This window comes from Quercus lobata, chromosome 10, assembly GCF_001633185.2.
Source record: "Quercus lobata isolate SW786 chromosome 10, ValleyOak3.0 Primary Assembly, whole genome shotgun sequence".
In the NCBI taxonomy this organism is placed as follows: Eukaryota; Viridiplantae; Streptophyta; class Magnoliopsida; order Fagales; family Fagaceae; genus Quercus; species Quercus lobata.
Window position 1 is genome coordinate 61,323,986 of NC_044913.1, and position 23,437 is coordinate 61,347,422.

General features: G+C 39.4%; 3 long non-coding RNA genes across 3 annotated transcripts; all 3 read left to right on the forward strand.

The window, feature by feature from the left end:
* The first annotated feature begins 695 nt into the window (after positions 1 to 695).
* Positions 696 to 12,450, forward strand: LOC115963235. The gene is made up of 3 exons (XR_004085763.1): positions 696 to 890; positions 1,066 to 1,128; positions 12,064 to 12,450. It is a non-coding gene; the product is annotated as an uncharacterized LOC115963235 (long non-coding RNA).
* A 223-nt stretch (positions 12,451 to 12,673) lies between these two features.
* LOC115963307 lies at positions 12,674 to 13,370 on the forward strand. Its single transcript, XR_004085790.1, has 3 exons — positions 12,674 to 12,760; positions 12,869 to 13,109; positions 13,296 to 13,370. It is a non-coding gene; the product is annotated as an uncharacterized LOC115963307 (long non-coding RNA).
* Positions 13,371 to 13,974: 604 nt separating this feature from the next.
* Positions 13,975 to 15,274, forward strand: LOC115963308. Its single transcript, XR_004085791.1, has 3 exons — positions 13,975 to 14,056; positions 14,189 to 14,328; positions 15,202 to 15,274. It is a non-coding gene; the product is annotated as an uncharacterized LOC115963308 (long non-coding RNA).
* Positions 15,275 to 23,437: the final 8,163 nt, after the last annotated feature.

A 23,437-nucleotide genomic window follows, 5' to 3' on the forward strand; every position in this document is an offset into this window, starting at 1 on the left:
AACATCAAATTTTCCACTGTTTTTTCTATTTAAAATTGATAACGTGATTCCTATACTCTTTTGTGGATCTAATTATATCCTATGTTCTTTATTTTAACCATTAAATCATTGGCAATCAATAGCACATGCATTAATCCTTTTCTTATTGAAAGTTTAAATCCAGCCAATTCAACGGAGAATTTGAGATTGTAAGATCATATAAAAGTTTCTTATTCTCAACAAGTGTTGGATTCTGTCAAGCTAAATGGAAAAATTATTGTTCATTTAAAGTTTTAATTACATGATTCCTATACTCTTTTATAAAATTTTCCTATTAGAATGCAAGAGTGGATTGTTCTCCACTTTGAGTTTGAAACTTGAAGAACTTGAGGCTTTGTACTCTTCCAAACTTTGGAGATTGGATGTGATTTACCTTGATAAAGTTGGCGTATCTTTTGGATACTAATACCTGTCCATTTGCATTTATAATGATGGACTCATAAATCTTTTTTGTTTTCCTAATTGATGTGCTGTTGCATTGTTTTTCATACGAGATAATTATTTAGAATCTTCACTGCATTGTTGTACATTGTCATTAATTGTAATTGGAATCAAAACTAGTTTTATCTCTTATTGGTGGCCGTAATGCTTTTCTCTAGATGAAAAGGGAGAATTCTATTAAAGTTTTTAATACGATATTCATGATTGCAGAAAGTTGATGCATCTTCTCTAATACAATGCATCACTACATTATGAAAGCTGCTGGTTTTTTGTTCACCCCACAAAAGGAAAGATTTGCCCAGGGAAATGACCCCAGGTGGTCCAAGGTTCTCCTTATTATTAAAAAAATAGATAGTTAGATCATCCAAAGTAGCAGCTTGAAGTTTATGTGATATAATAGAAAGCCAATGGTAAGTCCATCCAAAGCAGATTTTTATGCTCTTCTCCAACTATTAATTCCTTTTTTTTACCTACCTTTATTCAGAATCAAAAATGAATTTTTATTCATAAATGATCTACCTTTCTTCCATAGTATTTTTACTACCTTGAAGTTATTCACAAAATTTTGGTATAATGTGTTTGTAGGGTTATTTGGTACTTGTTTTTCAATTGGGGAACTGAGATCCACCAATGCGCTAATAAGTTCAGGTAACTCAATTTTCTTCTTTTGAAGGCTTTTGAAAATTTTCCCTTTCCCACAACATAACGTAATGCTTGAGAATCATTTTTATTTTTTCATTTACTTTTTAAAAGTATTGCTTAAGTGTGCTGGAAAAGGTTATTATACATATGCTTGATATTTACAAATATTGTATTCTTCTTGAGCTTTAACCAATAACCAGGTTTTTTACTTGTTTCTTTTTCATCAACTAGACCAATAATTTCTCAAATGTCTTGAAATCTATCTTTTTAATTGCGGTTCAAAATCATAGCATCAGTTATAGTTGTCAGCTCATTCTGAGAAGTTAACAAACTTAAGCTGAAACGAAACTGAAAATGGATCACTAACTTGCAAGCACCTATGTTGTTATTTGAGAATGTTATTGTCAACCCTGATCCACCACTTCTTTACATCTTACAAAAGTCACACACCAAATTGTCTTCCAAATCAAGATTTTGTTTATTATCTTCCAAATCAAGATTTTGTTTATTTCAAATGGAGAGTAGAAGAAAATAATATGTTTTTTTTTTTAATATTGAATTTCAGTTACTTCTTTCAGTTCTTTGTAAAATAGAGGGTGAAGGGGCAAAATTTAACACAATGGACTTTCACCACATTGGGCCTGACGGATCCGAGCCCATGGACCGGCAACAGTAGAGCCCAGGGGCCTAGAGTAGTTCCATATTCTTGTCGCAAACATAGAGTCTCCAAGGAAATCAGAAACCTAGCGCAAAGAGCATTCCGGAAGATACGCGCGTTAATCCCCTCTACAAGGAAATGTCTTGTCCATCATGTTTGGGATTACTCAAGAGGATTCCTATAAGGAAAAGACTTCCACATCAAGGAGGAGAGGTCAACCTACTACTATAAAAGCCTCAATACCCTCGCAAATCAAGGTACGCATAATTTACCCTCTCTAGCACTCTAGAGTTGAGAACAATTCTAACTTGACCGTCGGAGGGTGTTTGGCCGACATCACACCGGTGCCCTCGGCGAGATCACTTCTTTCTTCTTGCAGGTTGTTAGTTTGAGCGAGCGCGGATTGTGTAACTCACTGGTGAATTTACAGCATCATCAGTTGGCGCCGTCTGTGGGAAACGCGAAGAGTTTAAGCCAGACTATCGCCTCCCGGACATAAGAGTCGCATGGTACTCACTCGCTCGATGGCTACCACCAACAACGTTCAAGAAGACGAGCCACTGAGATCTACGGCATTAGAAAGGCAGGTCCAGACTCTCATGGCAGCAGTAGAACGACTCACAAAGCAGAACCATGATCTGGAGGAACAGCTACACCAAAAGGATGCAAGACCTAACCTTCAGGAGGAAAACCAGGAAGGTAACAGTGCCAAGTGAAGGGAGCAGGAGAAGCCAGAGGGTAGCAACGCCCCAAGCCGACCGAAACGGCAAAACATAAGCCTTCCGTCTCTCATGGATTTTGCCCCTCCACCTATCATAGCAGAGATGCAAGCGATGAAGGAGCAGATAGAGGTCATGATGAATGCCCTCAAGGGACGAGTATCTTCTAATCTCGACGATTTAGTGAACAGAACCAACTCACCATTCACCACGTTCGTCAACTCATTCCCCCTGCCACCGAAGTTCCGAATGCCCCAGATCGAAAGCTACGATGGAGTCAAGGACCCCCTCGATCATCTAGTGACCTTCAAGACCCTGATGCACCTTCAAGGGGTACCAGACAAGATCATGTGTAGGGCGTTCCCGACCACGCTGAAGGGGCCTGCGAGGTTTTGGTTCAGTAGGTTGACACCAAACTCCATCAACACTTTCAAGGAGTTGAGCGCCCAGTTCACCTCACACTTCATAGGCGGACATCGGTACAAAAAGTCCACCGCGTGCTTAATGAGCATCAAGCAACGAGAAGACGAGACGCTGCAGGCCTACATAACTCATTTCAACAAAGAAGCCCTTTCGATTGACAAAGCTGATGATAAGATACTCGTAGCCGCATTTACTAGCGGGCTACAGAAGGGTAAGTTCTTGTTTTCCTTATACAAGAATGACCCGAAGACCATGACGGACGTTCTCTACAGGGCTACCAAGTACATGAATGCAGAGGATGCATTGCTAGCCCAAGAGGAAAAGCCTAAGAAGAGGGAGAGGTAGGAGGACATGCGATAAGATAGGGGGCGAAAGGTCACTAGAATCGGGGATCAACGTGATAAAAAGCGCCCTAGACCCCCCACTGGAAGATTCACCAATTTCACCCCGTTGACCGCCCCGATTGACCAAGTATTGATGCAAATCAAAGATGAAGGAGCATTGACTTTCCCTGGAAAGTTGAAGGGAGACCCCAACAAAAGACCAAGAGACAAGTATTGTCGCTTTCACTGAGACCACGGGCACAACACAGCCAACTGCTACGACCTAAAGCAGCAGATTGAGGCCCTAATCAGGCAGGGGAAGCTACAGAGGTTCGTCAGCAGGGAAAGAACCGATACACCAGAGGAACAGGCCCCACGACGGGAGAACGAGCGCCCTAGACCACCCATAGGGGACATAAGAATGATCGTAGGGGGCACAGCCGCAGCCGGATCTTCCAAGAAAGCCCGCAAAACCTACCTCAGGATGGTCCATAGCGTCCAATTCACAAGATCCGTACCAAAGATGCCGCGAATAGATAACCCCGTCATAAAATTTTCAGAGGATGACGCTCGGAGACTTCACCATCCTCATGACGACGCGCTAGTGATCAGCTTGCAGATAGGGGATTATAACATGCACCGGGTCCTCATCGACAACGGCAGCTCAGCAGACATCCTGTACTATCCAGCATTCCAGCAAATGAGGATTGACAGGGAACGGTTGACCCCAACGAATGCCCCACTCGTGGGATTTGGGGATACAAAGGTGTTCCCTTTGGGCGCAATAACACTAGCTGTGACGGCGGGTGACTATCCTCAGCAGATCACGAAGGAGATAACGTTTCTCGTAGTCGACTGCTCGTCTGCCTACAACGCCATCCTCGGGTGACCCACTCTCAATTCCTAGAAGGCGATAACTTCAACATACCACCTGATGATCAAATTCCCAACGGAATATGGTGTGGAAGAACTGCGGGGAAATCAAGTAGCAGCGCGAGAATGCTATATTGTCATGTTAGAAATGGAGGATCAGCAGCAAACGATGTGTATCGGGAAGCAGCGAGCATTAGCAGAGCCAGTTGAAGAGCCAGAAGAAGTAAGACTTGACGACACGCGGCCTGAACGAACGACTAAAATTGGCACACTAGCCAGTTGGCCAGTACGCCAGACGATCACGACTTTCCTAAGAAATAACCAAGACGTCTTCGCTTGGAGTCATGAGGACATGCCAGGAATCGACCCCTCAGTCATGGTCCACAGATTGAATGTGTCGCCCTCCTTCCCTCCAATCCGGCAAAAGAAACTAGTCTTCGCCCAGAAGCGAGACAAGGCCATAGCCGAGGAGGTTCGGAAGTTACTGGATATAGGTTTCATCCGGGAAGTATACTATCCCGACTAGTTGGCGAACGTCGTTATGGTTAAAAAGGCCAATGAAAACTGGAGGATGTGCGTAGATTTCACAGACCTCAACAAGGCTTGCCCCAAAGACAGCTACCCGCTCCCACGGATAGATACCCTGGTGGATTCGACTGCAAGACACCAGGTCCTAAGCTTCATGGACGCTTTCTCTGGCTACAACCAGATCAAGATGGACGAATCTGATCAAGAGAAGACCTCCTTCGTCACAAGCCAGGGATTATTTTGCTACAAGGTGATGCCTTTTGGACTCAAAAATGCTGGAGCAACATATCAAAGGCTAATGAACAAGATGTTTGCACATCAAACCGGCAGGAACGTTCAGGTTTATGTTGACGACATGTTGGTAAAAAGTTTGCACGAAGAAGATCACCTAGACGACCTCAGAGAAACATTCGATACGCTCCGATCGTTCAACATGAAGCTGAATCCGAACAAATGGGCATTCGGAGTAATGGCGGGAAAATTCTTGGGTTTCATGGTATCCCAAAGAGGAATAGAGGTTAACCCGGAGAAGGTACGGGCCATAATGGAGTTGGAATCACCAAGGACGGTTAAGGAGGTCCAAAGTCTAAATGGAAAGATCGTAGCTCTAAACAAGTTCGTCTCAAGGGCGACGGATAGGTGTTTACCATTCTTCTGTACTCTAAGAAAATCATTTGAGTGGACGGATGAATGCCAAACGGCCTTCAACGACTTAAAGATGCATCTCTCGTCTCTACCACTACTCAATCCGTCCATGCAAGGCAAAGAACTCTACCTTTATTTGGCCGTCTCACAAGCCGCAGTAAGTGCAGCTTTGGTGAGAGAGGAGGACGGAACATAGAAACCTGTCTACTTTACCAGCCGTGCACTTCGTGGAGCGGAAGAGAGGTACCCTCAAATGGAGAAGTTAGCTTTCGCGTTGGTAATCGCCGTGCAAAAACTTAAGCCATACTTCCAGGCACATACAATCATTGTCTTAACGGAAAAGCCACTGAGAAAAGCCATGAATAACCCAGAAGCAGCAGGAAGAATGGCTTTGTGGGCAATAGAGCTAAGCGAATTCGACATCCAATACCGCCCGCGGACGGCCATAAAAGGGCAGGCAGTAGCTGACTTCATCATCGAGTTCACTCTTGGGGAAGGCCAGTTGGTAGAAGAAAAAGAACAGTGGAATATCTATACAGACAGATCCTCAAACAGACGAACCGGAGGAGCCGGAGTAGTGATCCAAACTCCGCAGGGGGACAAGATACAATGTATGATCCGACTGGATTTCCCAACAACCAACAACGAGGCAAAGTATGAAGCCTTGATCGCAGGGCTAGACCTAGCAAAGGCCGTAGGAGCAGAAAACATAATTATCCACTGCGATTCACAAGTAATGACGAGTCAGATCAATGGCGACTACGAGTGCAGGAACGAATGAAGAGGTATTTAGAAGAAGTGAAATACCGAATCAACAACCTCGAAGTCGAATTCATTCAGATCCCAAGGGAAGAGAACGAATGGGCTGACCACCTAGCAAAAGTTACGTCAGCCGAATTCATGCTGGTTCCCGAACAGGTATTATCATTCGTCCAAATCTCCTCACTTATCGATGACGGAACAAGTATGCAGGTGGTAAACTCTGAATATAACTGGACCACGCTATTGATCTCCTACCTAAAGGCTGGGGTGTTACCAGACAAGAAGGGCGCCGCAAGAAAGCTGAAAGTCCAGGCATCACGGTTCGTGCTGATAAAGGACGTCTTATATAAAAAGGGTTTCTCTCGACCGTACCTGAGGTGTTTGTGCCAAGAGAAAGTAGATTACGTGATGAGAGAAGTACACAAGGGTATCTGTGGGAACCACTCGGGCGCACGATCACTGGTACACAAGTTGATCCAAGCAGGATACTACTGGCCTACAATGATGAAGAATGCGCAAGCCTATGTCCAGTCCTACGACAAATGCCAGAGGTTCAGCAATCTCATCAGGCAAACATCCGAAGAACTGACACCTATGACGGCACCTTGGCCATTCGCACAATGGGGACTTGATATCATGGGCCCATTCCCGACGACTGTCCGACAGCTGAAATTCTTGGTCATCGGCATAGACTACTTCACTAAGTAGGTCGAGGCGAAAGCCTTAGCCACCATCACAGAGAAAAACATCCGGAGTTTTTTCTGGAGAAATATCGTATGCAGGTACGGGATACCCAGGGTACTGGTCTCAGACAACGGTAAGCAATTCGACAACAGCACGTTCAGAGATTTCTGCTCGGAGCTAAGGACCAAGAATCACTACTCGTCACTCGCACACCCACAGGCGAACGGGCAAGTCGAAGTCACGAACCGGTCCTTGCTCAAAATAATCAAGACCCGTCTCGAGGGGGTAAAGGGTATCTGGCCGGACGAACTACCTAGCGTCCTATGGGCATACCGGACCACAGCAAGAACACCCATTGGAGAAACACCATTCCGACTTACATATGGAACCGAAGTTGTCATTCCCGCAGAAGAGGGGCTCACGAGCTACCGGGTGGAGAGCTACAACGAAGATAAGAACAAAGAGGTTATACGCCTCCAGCTCGATCTAGTGGACGAAGTCAGAGCGGCAACAGAGCAGAGGTTGGTGTGCTATCAGAATCTCATGGCGAAACACTACAACAACAAAGTGAGGCATAAGGACTTCCAGGTCAGGGATCTTGTACTACGGAAAGTAATGGGTGCCGCTAGAGATCCTTCACAAGGAAAACTCGGCCCCAACTGGGAAGGACCCTACAGGATCGCATCATGGCAAAGGAAGGGCACCTACCACCTCGAGACAATGGACGGACAAAAGCTGCAGCACCCTTGGAACACGGAGCATCTTCGAAAATACTACCAGTAGAGAGAACATGAAAAACCAGCGATTTCCCAGTTCATTTTATTTTATTTCTTTAGCTACAATTTACTAGTTTTTCTTTGACTTTTGCTACAATCTTTTTGTACCTTTTTAAGCCTAAGGGGGCAGGTACTTTTTCTACAAACGCATTTTATTTAAAGAAGAATATTCAGACACAGCTTTGATTTTCCACATGGATGTTTATTACGAATGGATATGCTACACAAAATAGACGGACTGGCAACAAAGTCCACAAAGTGGATGGATCACCCAAAGGGTGAAATAACTGTCCACAAAGTGGACGGATCACCAAAATGGTGAAATAATTTACAGTCCACAAAATGGACGGATCACCCAAAGGGTGAAATAACTTAGTCCACAAAGTGGATGGACCACCAAGATGGTGAAATAACTTAGTCCATAAAGTGGACGGATAACCCAAAGAGTGACAATTCAGTCCACAAAGTGGACGGATCACCCAAAGGGTGAAATAACTTAGTCCACAAAGAGGATGGATCACCCAAAGGGTGAAATAACAGTCCACAAAGTGGACGGATCACCAAAATGGTGAAATAATTTATAGTCCACAAAGTGGACGGATAACCCAAAGGGTGACAATTCAGTCCACAAAGTGGACGGACCACCAAGATGGTGAAATAACTTAGTCCACAAAATGGACGGATCACCAAAAGGGTGAAGACTTTTTACAGTCCACTGAGTCGACGGATCAATCAAAGGTTGAAATAATTTAGCCCATAGTGGACGAATCACCCAAAGGGTGAAAATAATTTAAACTCCACAAAGTGGACGGATCGCGCGTTGGTTAGAAATACTCGTGTTAGACGGATAACGAGAATCCATGTGTACAACTAGACGGATACCAGACCGTCAACACCTTTATACAAGAATTAACATAAACGAGTATTTTCTCAATCTCTCCTTCATAAAGAGGATGGACATTTAAGAAAGTTTCAAACAAAAAGTATTAGAAAGCATAAAAATAAGATAAAGCATTAATGACGGATAAAACCCCCAAGGGGCAACTGTTTAATACAAAAATAAAGGACAGATCATTCTTAAAATAAATACAAAAAAAGAGATGTAATATTGATCTACATTTTTGGGTCGACATCTTGGACATCCTTCGCTGGAACTGATTCTCTGTCACCCTGAACCGCATCTTCACCAAAGAGGTCGTCTGTATTCTCTGAAGCGACGGGCAAAGTAGACATCTGATCTTGATCATTGACATTTATCATTGACATGTCTAGTTTAGGGTAGGCTTTCTTAAGTTGTCGGAGTGCATCATCAAAGCCTTGAAGGAACGATCCCCCCAGCTCTCCTAACAAAGCGTCGGAATCACGGTATTCACGGACCGCAACCTCCTTAGCATGACGGAGCTTTTCCTTCAAGTCTTGGACTTCCTTTTCTTTGGCTTCCAAGGCCTTCCCAACTTCCTCCGTCCTCTGCTCAAGCTCTTTTCTCGCCTGCCCTGAAAGGTTAAACTTCTTCTCCATTGTAGACTTCCACTTATGAAGTTGATCGAGTTCATCCTCCGTCTGCTCTGCCTTTGCTCGTACACATTCCAGAGCCACCTCACAGTTTAGACACCGGTCCATTAGGCCCTTCATCATAACCAAGGACTAAAATAAACAAGTTAAAAGGTGTTAAACAAAAAGCTAAGCAAAATAGACGGACTCAAATCGACAGATAAAAGTTACCTGTGCAACGGCAAAGAGACCCGTCTCCCCCATTGCCTCCGTCGAATGATTGCCCAGGTCCTCGTAGTCCTCCGAGGAAATAATTGATAAAAGTTTCTCCAGAGCAAATTTGGAGTTGACATGGAGAAGAGGAGGAGGCTTCTCCTGGCTAGTGGACGGGGCCTTCATTAAGCCCTTGCCAGACCCTTGTTTTGCTGGGGTGACGGTCTTCGCACCCTCAGCCATCAACCCTACAACGGGTTCCAAAGGGACCTTCTGCTGCTTATGTGGACGGTCAAACTTGGATGGCTGTTTCCTCTTTACCGACGACACCATCCCCTTAGGAACCACAACCTCGCCCGACTCCTTTTGCTTGGCGGTCTGTGATTTTATCAGTGCCCTCCTCTTTGCGTCGTCCATTTCTGTAATACAGGACGGATGAAGTTATTTACATAAATTAAAACTATTTATGCGAAGTAAAAGATGACAGACTTACGTCTGTGAACTCTTTCGCCGTATTTGATGGCTTCACGGGTAGGTTCGGGACCGTCACAATACCAATGGATTGTTTTCGAATTTACCAACTTCGCCCAAGTCCATTCTTCCGACTTCGTCTTCTGAAAAATCCTTTCTAGGAAACTAAACTTCTCAATACTAACTTGGGGGCACCGTCTACCTGTAGAGGAAATAGACGGTTGAAGAAAACAACTATAGCTGACGAATGTAAAATATTAAGCAAATGTGACGGATGCATACGAGATGAATGTAAAACCCCCCAAGTTGTGTCGACGGGCATAAACTCCGTCTCTCCTAGACAGCTCATCCATCTGTCACTCTCTAGGAAGAAATAACGACTCTTCCAGTCTCTATTTGAGTAAGGTGTTTCAAAAATGACCTTCAGCAACGGGCTCCTACTGGCAAAACTATAAATTCCCCTTGACCTATCAATCTCGTCTGGACGGTAGCAATGAAGGAATTCACGTACCGTCAGCCTCCGTGCACCGTCTATCATTGCACCATAGAGAATCTCCATGGCTATGAAGACCCTCCAGGCATTTGGGGATATCTGGTTGAGGGACAAGCCCAGATATTTTAAAAGCTCTCTATGCAATGTACTTAGTGGAAACCTAAGTCCCGCCTTCAGCATCTGTTCATACACTCCAACACCTTCTACCCTGTCGTAATAGCATTTCTCTGATACGTAGGGTAGACGGATTGGAATGTAGTCTGGAATTTGAAAGTTAACCCTAAATGTGCTGAAGTGTTTCTCCTTAATGACGGAATTGAATTTATGTACCGTCTACTCTGGTAGCATGATGAACTCCTTAAGTCCATCAACACAAACGACGGGTCCCGACGGTAGATCCTCACCATCATCAGACGTTTCTTCTACTTCAACCACCTCCATATCCTCATTTGTTGTGGACGAGGAAGAGGCGGACGGACTCCTCTCTTTGCCAGGACTCTCTTGGTCTTTATGACCAGACGGGTATACTTCCTAGTATTCCGTCCCGTCACGAACCACTGACTGATTACTTGACGCACTAGACATTTCCTACAATTGACAGTAAAACCTAAGACTGACGGATCTAAGAGTATTGACGGTTGTGTAGATCTAGCTAAATATAATTGCCAAATACAAGACTTGTAAATGAGAATAGCGATACTCACCGTTCTTTGAAATAACTGAAGGTCGACGGTTGTATGGTCGACAGGTTTGTATGTACGATGGATTGCTCTGACAAGGTTGACGGTGGCGCTCTGACAATGTGTTTTAGCTGTAAAATGAAGAAATGAGGATTGAGAAGTGTTATATATATACCTGAAGTGCACGGAAGACGAAGCAACGCTTCAATCCGATAGAAAATCCAATCGAAAAGTGACACGTGGCATGCTCATAAATGCTTGACAACCTATCATCAAATAGTCGCAATCCGTCTCCCCCTGGAAAACCGTCAACTTCAGTAATCTTACGCCACCATCCTAAATTTTCTTTGACCGTCAACCCCAAATAATACCAAACCGTCACCCTAAGGGTCCGTCCGTATAAGTAGTGACGGACCCATAGGGTGAAGGGGGCAGCTGAAGGGGCAAAATTTAGCACAATGGACTTTCACCACATTGGGCCTGATGGATCCGAGCCCATGGACCGGCAACAGTAGAGCCCAGGGGCCTAGAGCAATTCCATATTCTTGTCGCACACGTAGAGTCTCCAAGGAAATCAGAAACCTAGCGCAAAGAGCGTTCCGGAAGATACGTGCGTTAATCCCCTCTACAAGGAAATGTCTTGTCCATCATGTTTGGGATTACTCAAGAGGATTCCTATAAGAAAAAGACTTCCACATCAAGGAGGAGAGGTCAACCTACTACTATAAAAGCCTCAATACCCTCGCAAATCAAGGTACGCATAATTTACCTTCTCTAGCACTCTAGAGTTGAGAACAATTCTAACTTGACCATCAGAGGGTGTTTGGCCGACACCACACCGATGCCCTCGGCGAGATCACTTCTTTCTTCTTGCAGGTTGTTAGTTTGAGCGAGCGCGGATTGTGTAACTCACTGGTGAATTTACGGCATCATCAGAGGGATATGTAAAAAATAGAATGTTCTAGCTAGTGACATGTCATTTTGACAAATACACTAATCATAAATAACAGCCATTACATGCTCTCCTAGACTGAATTTAAGACCGGGCAAAGAAAGAATATGATATTTCATGCTGAACTTAGTTGGGGGTATTAAGGATAGGTGTCATTGTATCTTTTCTGTCTTGGTATTCTGATAGTTTTTCGTTGTTGATGCCATTGCATCCTTGGACAATATTTTGACATATAATTTGTAATCTGCAGCTAGCACTTGGTAATTCTTGGGGTATTAAAATGCCACCAGTAGTTTCTGAATTAGTGGAGGATTCTTTTCCAATGTCAAGTTTACTTTACGGTTCACCCGCTTTGGAATCTAATCTATTTTTAGTCACTTAAGCTGTTTGGCCATATTGGAGCCCTTCTATAGTGGCGGGTTGCTTCTTGTCTCTTTGAGAGCTGACATTTGGGTCCAAGAAGTGCTACTATGTACCAGCCAAGCAAGAGGTGCAATACTATTCTATGGAAAGCTAAATGCAAGTTTCCTGGAGTGGTTGAGGATTTGTGTGAACTTATATCCAATGCAAATGTTTTAAAATACAGTCATAGCCGCATTTCTTTATCATTCTCTTTGAAAAGATGGAAGCAGCAAGAATGGCCTAGTGGTAAAAGATTGACCATTGTCCAAGAATCACAATATAGGGAATTTAAAATCAAATCAATTTGTTTCGTTAAGATTTGTGAGTTCTCTTAGTCTCCTCTTAATGTCTACTGAATTTTCTTTTGCAATAAAACCTATAGTTTCTTTACTTTTTTTTTTTTTCCTTTCAATTCCATATTGTATCTACTAAATTTGTGGTTTGTATACTACTTGCAGAGGCTCATTATCCTTCATGATTGCCCTTATTTTAACTATTCAGATGAACTTTCGATTCCAGTTTAAGTTCAAAATCATCTAAAATGGGTATTTTCTCTCAAATGATTTATTGTCTAATTTTCTCTCATTATTCAAGGAACTAATTTTTTTTTTTTTTTTTTTTCAATCAGTTTAATATTTTGCCTTGATCTGTAGGCAATAGGGACAGCATATCTATTGTGTTCAGCTGGAGGAAAAAATAATTTATGGTGTTTAATCAACTCCCCAGCCGGAAGAAGAGCTGTACATTAGTCATTGCCCCAAATTAAAAGAAAGAAGTGCAAAGGCAAGTGCTGCAAAGTGGTCCAGGATTGCCCACATTCCAAATATTTACATTAGTGATGCATTAAACAAAAAGCAGTTTGAAGATCATATACATTTCTAGGATAGATGACCAGTAAGTTCTATCCTACCTCATCCTCTTCTCTTGCCTTATACTCTACATCAACCTAGGAATATTTTCGTAATTAACCTCAATTTCTTCTTTTCTCTCTTCACTTTCCCCAAATCCTTTTATTTTATTTTATTTTTTGTGTGTGGCGATTTCTTATTTAATCAGTTAAATATGTTGCCTCTAGTGCAGACACTACGGACTTCTATCTAATGTGTTCTGCCAGAAGTTTTAATCTAGTCCCAAGCTAATGGAAGTTTATAAGTAAGTTTTCTCAGATCTTCTCTCCTCCTCTAAAATATCAAGCATTAATTAAATCCAATAAGTACATCATTCATGCCAATTATTCTCTATTCCCTCTCTCTTTTTAGGGCATCTCCAGCAACTTAACCAAATTTTCATCCCAGTAAGCAGTTTTGTCTACCTGTTTTTTCAAATATACTCTCTAAAACTGTCACTCTATCATTTTCTATCCCTATTTGAATATTATTTCTTTACTTTTTTTTATTATTATTTTCCCCAAAATCTGACACAGTTTATCATTCAACAAACACCCCAAGTCTCTTTTGCATTTTCATCAATCAACAACGCTCAAATCTCTTCTGCCCATATTTTTACCAACCAAACTGATTCAAAGCTTTTTTTTTTGCTAAGATTTTATCAACCAACAACATCCAAATATTTTACTAGAAAGAAAAGACCCAAATCTTAAGTCAGAGGGAGAGAGAGAGACGGAGGTGCTGGGTTGAGAGAAACAGATAGAAATAAAACCAAATTGTTTGTTCAGATTTAAACATTTAACAACATCAAAATTGTTCTGTGTTGGGTTGAGAGAAACAGAGGGAAAGAAACCCAAATTTGGAGTGGCCCATGGTAAAAGATTGGTCATAGTCCAAGAATCGCAATGCAGGGAATTTTAGATTGGTTCCCATGCAATTGTTTCATTGAAATTTGTAAATTTTCATTCTTGTATTCTTCTCATTTAATTTCTCTCTTCCAACAGAACCTATTATGATTCCTTTCTTTTGATTCTTTTTTCTACTTTTAATTTCATATCATATTTACTAAATTTTTTGTTCATATAGTATTTATAGGTTTTGGTTATCCTTTATTTCCCAATTAGTGGTCATGCACTTCAGCACAGAATGGTCCAAGATTCGTCTCTGTTTCAAATATCCAGATTAACATTTGATTCCTCTTCTAAGCTCAAAATAATCCTAAATCGGTATCCTCTCTCAAATGTCCTTGTATCTAACATTTCACTTTGGAATAAACTAGTTATATATATATCATTTACCATTGTTCTTATTTTCTTATTTTATAGAGATACCGCTTTATTTTTGTTTCAAATTTGTATCTCCATGTATTGCAATATATTCTGCTGCATTGCATATGCAAACCTTCAAATTTTTGTTTCAATTAATTCCCTTAATTTTTTTGGGACTAATTTTACATATTAAATTCTGGTCTACTTGTTACTATTGCATTGTCTCCACTATAATGGTTTGACTTGTTAGTTTTCTAATAATTAGGGCTCTTTATTTGTACAAATTTCAAGGGTCATTTTTATAGTATAACGTTCACCCTTGGGTTTGGAGTTTTGGCAGGTTTTTGTATTTTGACGTTATTTTTCAAACTCGAGAAATAATCGATGACATAAATTTTTTATTTTGTCCTAATTAGAGTTGTGCAAGAATTTAATTAACTATTTACTGTACACAATAAGGAGAGCATCTTGCCATATAACTAGTAATTAGACTGCTTGAAGATGGCACTGAAACTATATTGATTTTATTGTCTTAGACTGCTTGAAGTTGTGGTCCAACTTGCATGTTGTATATTTCTTTAAAAGCTTTTATTAGTATACTATACTTGACAGCACTACCAGCAATGCATTAGGGAAGGCCAAAAATTTTCCTGTGATTTTGCAATAGTTGCTTTCATCTCGTCTCTATATAATTTGATGTCGTACTTTCTTTCCTTAATTTACAGGATTCAGGATTAGGGAAGGCCAAAAATTTTCCTGTGATTTTGCAATAGTTGCTTTCATCTCCTCTCTATATAATTTGATGTCGTACTTTCTTTCCTTAATTTACAGGATTCAGGATAATTCTTCTGCCTTTCAAATCAAATGTTGTTTTGTTACGGTTTCCTAACTTGAAGCCTCCATGATGATGACTTCAATAGCTTAAAGGACAATGAGGTAAACATCTATAGTTTGTCTTTTTATTTGTTGGTTCTCATCAAAATCATTTCACTAGAAATCACTTTTACATCTCTATTAGAACATTTTAAAAATACTAGCTTTAATTAAGGTTTTCCATCTATTGTGTCCCTCCCTATGTTGCACGGACACGGACACGGACTCGGGGATACGGCAATTTTTGAAAAATAAGGACACGACACGGCAGGGACACGGCAGTTAAATAATTAATTAAATTTTATATTTAGGCATATTTTTTAATATTTTTAGACATAAAATACGTTTATGTCTAGAATTTAAATTATATAAGTACTACAAATAAGTAAACTAACACCCAAAGTAGTATAATAATACACATAAAATGTTTAGAGTACAAACCAAAAGTTTAAACAGGCTACATTCAACGTCAAACTAAAAACATTAAGGAAAACCAGATTTAAACTTTTGGGATATATATAAATATATATATATATATATATGTAGTGAGAGTGGGATTAAAAAAGAAAAGAAAAAAAAAGCGTCATAACTTAAGTAAACAGAGTACACAGCATCTCTGAAAGAAAGAAAGAAAAAAAAAAACAGAGAGAGAGAAGAGAAGAGGTCGGACTCAGACTTGTCCACGCCGAGAGAGAGAGAGAGAGAGATCGGAAGGGACAGAGAGCATGGCGTCGACGGCGACTGTCTACGGAGCTCGCCGACTTGCCGACCGGCCCGATCTTGCACCGGTGACTGTCTATGGGTTTCAACTTTCACGGTATCAGACTCTAAACTTTCACCGGCGACTGTCAAAATCTGTGATTTTCTGTTTTTTTTTTCACTGCTGGCGTGTCCACCGGCGACTATCTATGGTTTTTCAACTTGAGATGTGGGTTGAGAACTTGAGATGGGTTGAGAAATCTGTGATTTTCTTTATTTTTTTTCTTTTTTTTTTCACTGCTGGCGTGTCGGAGCCATGTCGAAGCCGTGTCGATGCCGTGTCAGAGAAGCGAAAAAAAAAAAAAAAAAAAAAGAGAGACACTCGCCGGACACGGGAATCCGGCGAGTCGTACCCGTTCCGGTGTCCGACACCGACACGACGCCAAAAATGGCGTGTCCGTGCAACCTAGGTCCCTCCCCCCACCCATCACCTTTCCTGTAAGCTATATGCTATTGTCTTACCTTCCAGGTGACCATTCTGGTTGCTTTAGATCATGCAAATGGTTTGAGGATGTTCCCAATTGCTTACATATAACGTGACTGACTTGTCTGTAAATACTAACACTTATTGTCTGTTATTCAATATTCTTAGTACAATTTTTCTTGAAATTTGGTGTCCTAGCTTAGAAATAGGAGTGAAAAGTTTTGTAAGTTTAGTCAATCAGGGTTTAGCTTGCGTCCAATACTTTTGTGCACTAGACATGACACAGACACAACATGTGTCCCAAAATGGCCACTTGTCAGTCTTGTATCTCATCTGGTGCACAGGAGCAATAGCCAGAAGCCTTACGCTAGTCACTTACGATTCAGTACAGATGCAAGCAGTTTACGGTACTGCAACGCTATTACATTTTAATAACTTTACAATGATTTAGAAAAGCAAGATGTGCCACATGCTCCACTGTTGTTGTTTCTTGTTTATTTGTTTTTGTTATAATAAAATAAAATAAAATAAAATAAAATAAAAACACAGCAGATTAGTAAGGAACTCGCCCTTGAAGTGCTGAATGCATGACTCTACTGGTCTCTTAATTTTTTTGGATATTAACAAATGAGCAAGTTGTGATTCTTGTGAATGAGGTGTGTGAATAAGATAACTTCTATTATTATTGCATGAAGTAGTCTTTTTTCAATAAAATTATTCTTATCTATCAAAAAAGAAAAAAGAAAAAAAAATCTATATGTTAACCCACACGAGACAAAATAACCCAATTACCCTTATGACTAATCCAATATTACTCATAATTATCCCCTCCAAGCTGGGGCATATATATCTTATAACCCCAGCCTGCTACATAACACATTTAAGTGGGTATTGTACAATGGTTTCTTGAATATATCAGCATCTTGATTCTCTGTAAAGACACATGATGTAGCAATTACACCACTTTCCACTTTTTCTCGAACAAGATGACAATTCACCTCTATATGTCTTCTCATGTGTGGGGGCCTTTTTTTGTGTATGGTGTATTGGGCTGGGCTGCCTCCTGCGGTAATGGGCTCGAATATTTCTAAGTAAGGGAGTTGGGACCGGTCCAATTGTAACTCAACTTGGGCCGATTTGTGCACAAACTTATGCCTTGTCTGCCAGGAGTAAACTTTCGGCAAGCAAAACTGTTGCAGACGAGTTACGGCAGGCAGATATAATAATAATAACCAAAAAGAGAGTATCTGACTATTTAAATAAATGGCTATGTAATCCCTACTTATAAAACACGATTACAATTATGATAATGTCATTGCACAGAGAAAAGTAAAGGAGAAAGAAAATAACATAAACTAATCCAAAACGGGCATAAATCAAGTTTTAAGTCTAGTCTGCCGAAACAAAGCCAAAGAGGGGAGAACGCCTCTTCTCAATGCAAATAATCTCTCAGGAAAAAGATCCTGCTATGGGGATTAATGGCTTTGAGGGAGTCGGACCTGAATGGTTATAGCCCAAAAAAAGGAGTCTGTGTTTACGTTTTTTGAAGAGAGCAAGATTTGAAGGGGGAGAGAGGGAAACCGATCTACCGGTGCATGCCCACTGTATTACCTCTCTCGTTAATTTTCTCTCTTTTCTTCTCTATTTTCTTTCTTATCTTTTTTTCTTCTTTTTACTCTGTTTTTCTTTCTACAACATAAAAATGCTCTGTTTTTCCCTCCCTCTTCAGGGCACGGCAAGGGCCCTTTTATAGTGCCTGTCGTGACCAATTTTTAACCGTTTTACCCCTTAACTGCCTTTGTTTGGTCTGGGCGTACTTGCCGACCACCAGGTCTATGCGACATCCACCCTTGCCAGACAGAGGCAGGTTTGTTTCGTTCCTCTTTATACCGTAACACTTCTTTCTGCCACGGTATAAATGCTTTTTCTCTCTACTCTCAAGGCATGCACCCAATGGTTCCCCCTCAAACTTACCTTTTTTGGGTGGTCTATCATTCCAGCAGGACGTACCTCCCAAAAGAGCTTGGGTAGGAGCCACAAAATAGATCTTTTCCCCTCTCCCCACCACCAAACCATACCCCCTTTACCTCTTATCTCTGGCCTATGGCCCCACCACGTCCTATATGATGGGCCTTACATTTCTTTGGCCCACTATTAATTTTCTTTATTGCCTGCAATGTTGAACTGTTATTCCTGCCGTAATAACTTAATCCTGCTGGAGCTCTTTTTAGGCCAGCCGTTTATCCCTTTTCTCAGTGGCCTGTCATAGGCACTGTTTTTGCTTTTACTCATGGGCTCCTATGTCCCTTTGGGCATCCACAACCCAATTACTTTCTTTGGGCTTCCTCGACCCGTTTGCTAATTCCACACTCCCATGGGTTTTTTACTAACTTCATTGGACTTTTCCGGCCCAATAACCTTATTCTTATCTTTGGGGTTCATGGGTCTGCCATAAACCCCTTACTCTCTTAGTTTACATTGCCTTGGGCCTGCGGTGGCCCTTTCTCACTTTTCTACCTCATACACTGCCCATGAGATGCTATTTCTTTCTTTCCTGGCCTCTTTGAGCCCGCTTGCCTCTTCAAGATCCATTTATTTATTTGTTGGGCCTGTGATCCATTATTCCTGCCGCTTGGGCCTAATGGGTTTTTGCTATCTATTTTGTCAATTCTTTGTAGCCCTCATTATTGGGCTTTCTTTCTGCCTGCCTGAGTTTCTACAAATGGCCCTCAACACCTTGTAATAAATTGATAGTTGTTAGAAATAAAGTCTGATTAGAATGTATAAACTTTGGGCAATGAAAAGGTTACTTGGGATGTGTAAAGGGTTAAATGTATAAAGCTTATAAGGGAGATGTATATCCATAAATGTATTCATTATTACAACCTTATCCCGTAAACTCTACAAGCATTCTAAGGTTCTATATATATGTGGGATTACTTTACTGTTATTGTACACATCTAAGAGAGATCAAAAGAATTGTGGATGACCACTTGAATATAAAAGTTTATCAATATGTATTTCTTGTTTCTTTTACTTTGTTTTATATATATTTCCATTATCTATATATATCTAAAAGCTGAAGCGTAGTAATTATTGTTGCTACGCTCTCGTTAAGTCACCTCGTCCACCACATCATTAGTCATTTTCATATTTATTTTTGAAATTTAATTTTTTTACAATATTAACTATATAAATATATTGACTTTACAAATTCATTTTAGGCGGTTTTAGCTTTACAAATTCATTTTAGATGGTTTTAACTTTGCACATTCATTTACTTTAATTTTGATGTTATAATTAAATAATAAATCAATGGAAAATCAAAACAAAAGTGTTGTTTACATATATTCCTCTTAGACGGTTTTAAATTTAAATATTATTTTGCCTTTTTATCTTCCTTATTTTGACTCTTCTTATTCTCATCATCTTATTATAAATTTGCTACCCGATTTCTTCCATTCTATGTATTTTTTTCCTATACAAAAAGGGCTCTCTCTCTCTCTCTCTCTCTCTCTCTCTCTCTCTCTCTCTCTCTCTCTCTCTCTCTCTCTCTCTCGTTGGATTTATTATTATTATTATTTTTCTTGCATTTCTACCTTAGATTGATGAATGTTTGTGTTTTTTAGAATTCTACCTTTGATTGCTTATAATTGAAAAATGATATCAATGAAGAATAAAAAATATTTTAAAAAAAAATTGTCTATAAAAAATGCATTCACAGGTCTTGCTTAATCAAGTTGATGGTAGAAAAGACACAATAGGAGGATCTCCAACTAGAGGTTTGTACCCTCATTGTCCTGTTATTGACTAAATCATATGTGTTTCTTGATTCAAATATTTTTTTTATCATTTTATTTACAACATTAAATACTTTTAATGAATAGTGTTTGTTACTGCTCTAATTTGGAAAAAAAAAAAAATCATATTATAATATGTTATATTTTGTGTTGTCAGGTTTTAACTTATTTGGAAAACTATAAGATAGTTTAAACAAGCTGGTGAAGAACAATTAGTTCATTTGAAAATAATGGTCTTTGTGCAATTTCCTTTCACTATTTAAAAATATTTTGTTTAATAAATTAGTAGTGAATTGTTATGTATTTTTTTATATGATGTTCTTAGATGCTTGGGTAATTGTTTTAAGTGTTTACAAATATTTTATGTTATTCTTCATCTTCCTTATCTTATTAGTGTATTCTTTGAGATTTTTAAGAAAACAAATTCAATTTTGTGTTTAAAATTATTTATTTATCTATTTATTATTCACATATTGGATTAGAAGTTAGATTAGATTATGACAGCATTAATACAATACTTCTTCTTTTTTCAAAAAAAAATTTGTCTACTTTTTCCCCCTTTAGAATTGTATTCTTTGTTTTTCTTTTTTAAGGAAAAATGGTTACAATCTTTTATTTTTCCCTTTATTTTTTTTTTAATTTTAGTTTTGATGAGTTTTATTAAATTTTTTAGTTACGTTTCTCAGTGTTTTTGATTGTATGGTAGAAAAATTGGGTTTGAGAAAGTTTATTTAAAACTAAAAGAATAATTTCCAAATTTTATATACTTTTTGATGATACACAAAATATTATAAAGAAATTTTATTAAAAAAATTAATATTTTTACTAACTTTTTGAATTCTTGAGAAAAATTGTATTGTGTTGATTTTGGTACAGCATAAATTACATATATTACATTTGTAATTGTCACTATAATAAATGAAAATATGATTATGAATTACATTATTATTTATTAAATTAGTTCAAATTGAAATATATATATATATATATATATATTAATGAGACTACTCTAAAAGTATTATCACACGCAATGCGCGGAGTCCGCGACTAGTTTCACAATAATAGTTGATTCATTTTCAAATTATTTAAAGCTCATTATAAATATGGGTTCTCTTGTAATGTATTATTAATCAAGTGAATGCAAGATGTGGTCATTTGGCCTTTAGTGGTGTGGAAGCAGGCAGTTAGGTTGAACCATGCAACTCTCTCTCTTGTGTACCATGATACCATCTCTCTTGCTTCTGCATCTCTTACAATTTTCCATTGTTTTCTCTTTAATTTTAACACTAGGATTCCATGAACTATGGTGTAATTTTCCTTTTTGGTACAATAATTCATATGACATGGGTCTCTCACTGTTGCCGTTGGTGTGGAAGAAAATCATGGAAGAATCTTCCAAAAAGCCAGTTGAGAGAGGAATCCAACCATTGATAAAGAAACGAATTTCTGAGCATGAGGTTATGCAGTTAATTTTATTTCCTACCATAATCTAGGCTCAAAAGATGACAATGTACTATAAACACGTATTACGTATGTCATGAATACATGTCTGCTTCCCTTTGTTTCTCTTCCCCCAAGATTTACCACATATTTAGATTTCCTTAGTTTTTCACATAGAATAAATTGTTTACAAGGAAGAGTTATCTATAGAAGTTTCGTGAACATTTTTGTAACTGTTAATTCTTATATATATTTTGCTAATACTCTTCCTTCAAAAGAATCTAAATTTTTTTTTTTTTTTGGTACAAAATGATTCGAAAACTCAATTAATAAACATATATATAACTAACGGTCTCATCTCCTGGCATAGTAATTAACTGGAGTTTTTGAAATTTCCAAGAGAGGAGCTAATATCCAAAAATGAAAGGCATGCAACATGTTAGGCTCAATGTAACATGCATAGCAATGCATTGATTGCATTCACTAGGTTCTGATGTCCAGTTTATTTTTTTGATAACAAGGGTGTCCAAATCTTTTGGATTTTCCGATATCCAGTTATTTACATATCACAATTCAATCCTAGTCCAAATCCAAATCCCAAAATACATCTTCTTTCGTCCAGTAGCTGCCTAGCTGGCGGTCCTACTTGTTCGAATAAAAATAATTTTTCATTGGTGGTCCCATCACGCTATTTCAGAAACAATAACTGGTGGGCTGCTTGTTCTTATCTATATATATATATATATATATAAAATCGAAGCTTTTGAAGCTTCCACAATTTTCCACATCAGCACAATATTAAAAAAATAATAATAATAATAAAACTTTTTAAAAACTCAAACCCGATATAAAACCTTTCTAAAACTCAAACCCGATGCTCTGCCTTCTCTTTCAAAACTCAAACCGGATATAAAACCTTTCTAAAACACCTACCCACCATACCCACATATTAACAAAGATCTCCTTCCTCAGACCCTATTGCTCCCGTTCCCCTTCTCCTTTCCCGTTCCACCCACAACCACCAGAACTCAGCAGGCAGCAGCAGCACCACCACCACCACCCACAACAACCGCAACCCACAAACCACCATAATCAGACCATATCAAATCCACAACCCAAAAGCAAAAAACGATTTTGAAGATCTGCGATTTTGGGGATGTATAGGCAACAGCACCACCACCACCACCACCCACAACAACCGCAACCCAAAAACCACCATAATCAGACCATATCAAACCCACAACCCAAAGGCAAAAAACGATTTTGAAGATCTGCGATTTTGGGGATGTATACTAATCTGAAATAACAACTCATATGGTGGGTAACTTCTTCCCCTATGACGGTAACCGAATTCAACTACGCCACAAATGCTTTCTTCCCCTGCGACGGTAACCGAATTCAACTATGCCACAAATGCTTCGCCTCACAACCAACCAACATCAGACTGCTGGAACGGCTACAGGTAAAATCTTTTATATTAATTTTGGGTGTTTAATAGGATTTAGGTTCGGCTATTTGTTTTGGTTTTGATTTAAGAAATTGGTTCAGATTTTGTTTTGATTTAGAATTGATTAATTATCCTACTTATCTCTCAAATTTTAAATGGTGGTTGTGCCTGTGAGGTGTTTGATGCTAGGTCTTAGTGGGATTCTGCATATGGGGAGCAATAATAAATTTGACAGAATTACAGAAAATTTTTATTTATTTTCTATTATCTGGAACAAAATTGAGCAATTTAGGTTTGAAACAGCAATTGAACCCTGGAGCTAAG